The sequence below is a fragment of the Petaurus breviceps genome, unplaced genomic scaffold (assembly GCF_028583685.1).
Source record: "Petaurus breviceps papuanus isolate PSGF00001 unplaced genomic scaffold, PetGlider_PUasm1.0 551, whole genome shotgun sequence".
NCBI classification, from domain to species: domain Eukaryota; kingdom Metazoa; phylum Chordata; class Mammalia; order Diprotodontia; family Petauridae; genus Petaurus; species Petaurus breviceps.
In genome coordinates this window covers 27,888,710-27,890,515 of record NW_027186372.1, presented here as the reverse complement: position 1 = coordinate 27,890,515, position 1,806 = coordinate 27,888,710, and positions in this window count along the sequence as shown.

Genomic DNA, 1,806 nt, shown 5'->3' with positions numbered 1-1,806 from the left:
CATAAAACCTCCATAAAGGATCTACTTAGTGTATTAGAAGACTTCTGCAACTTATGTTATGTTGATATAAGCACAACATGGGGAAAGTCTGTCTTCTATTCCTTGAACTTTTTTGTTGTTACTCAGTCATTTTCAGCCAGGTCCAAGCCTTTGTGACCCCATTTGGGTTTTCTTGGCAAAGATACCAGAGTGGTTTGCCATTTCCTTTTCCATCTCATTTTACAGATGAGGAAACTGAGGCAAAAAACCAAAACCGTTAACTGACTTTCCCAGGGTCACACAACTAAAAAGTGAGGCCAGATTTGAACTCAGGAAGATAAGTCTTGACTCAAGGTTAGGTAATCTATCCACTGAGCCACTTAGCTGTCCCTACTATATGACCTCACTACATGATAATTCTCTCTTTTTTCCCAGTATACATGTCCTCAGTCATGTCTTACTTTACTTTTCTTATGAAAGGTTTTGAGAATGAGTTGATATATGTATGTATACTTATATATGCATACATAGTATATCTCTTTAAAAATAACATAATAAATGATTACCTAATCATCAACTAAGGGAGCATAATTTAGAGCAGGATTTGAAGAAGTGAAGCTGCCTATGTATAGTATAATACTTTTCTTAATTCTAACTTCAATTCTCATAAATCACTGCTTAATCTTACCTTGTATCTGTATCCAACAGATTAATAAAGAGCTCTTAATTCATCTGGAAAAGTGTTTTAAATTCAAAAGGCCTGAGACAATTTCCATGTCTTCAGAAACTTGTCCTAGTTTATTTTTTTTCAGTGTGCTTCATGTAAAAAGACATTAAGTACCCCTATAAGAACACTTCCAATAACTCTGTACACCCCACGTATTTTTTTGTGTAGATCTCTGTCTTTGTGTGTGCCTCATTCTGTCTCCATCTCTTTGTCTGTCTCTCTTACACACAGACACACCCACATTTCCTTTACATCACAAAATTTAGAGAAAGATAGGGTCTTAGAATTCACTTTATAGATGTAGAAACTGAAAATTGAAGAAAAAAATTGTCTTACTAAAGGTTGTACATGTGCTACTCAGTATAACTGAAATTTCAGTTCAGATTATTATTTATAAGTCATTAAATAAAGAGCTAGAAGGGATTTCAGATGCTACCTAGAACAATTTCCTTAATTTATGGATGAGAAAAATGATGCCCAGAAAAATTAAGTGGCTTATCCAAAGTTACAAAGGTAGGAAACATTAGAGACTGGGTTTGTACTCAGTAATATGAGTTCAAACTCAATTTTAAAGACCTAAGTTCACTAATAACTCATAATAACTAATAACTCTTTGCATTATACCAAGGTAATTTCACCATCTTTTTCTTACCACTACAACTCAGCTCGATTCCATACTATTTGACTTAAGCAAAAAGAGAAGGTGCAGAATTATGTATGGCGTGTACTTACAGCATATCACTATTTTCTTCCAGTCAGGAAAAGGTTTCCCTGGTAACCATCTTGTATGACATTTAACCTATTTTTCCCTGTCCTTCCCAATCTCCATAGAGTAAATTTGGGGGATTTATTTTTGTTTTTTGTAATTTTATGTTTTTTTACACAAAACTCTCTATCATCCTTTCTGGTAGCTTTCAGAATGAGCTTATACTTGTTAGCTGGTCCAGGCTTTTCTTTCCTTTCTATATCCTGCAACACATTTGTACTGAGCAATTTCCAAGCAGAGTGGTTTCTTCACAGACATATAGCTAGATTGTCAGGCAATTGGTTTTCACTGAGTTCAACAATGACTTTATTGTGGAAAGGAAATTTCGTGGTGG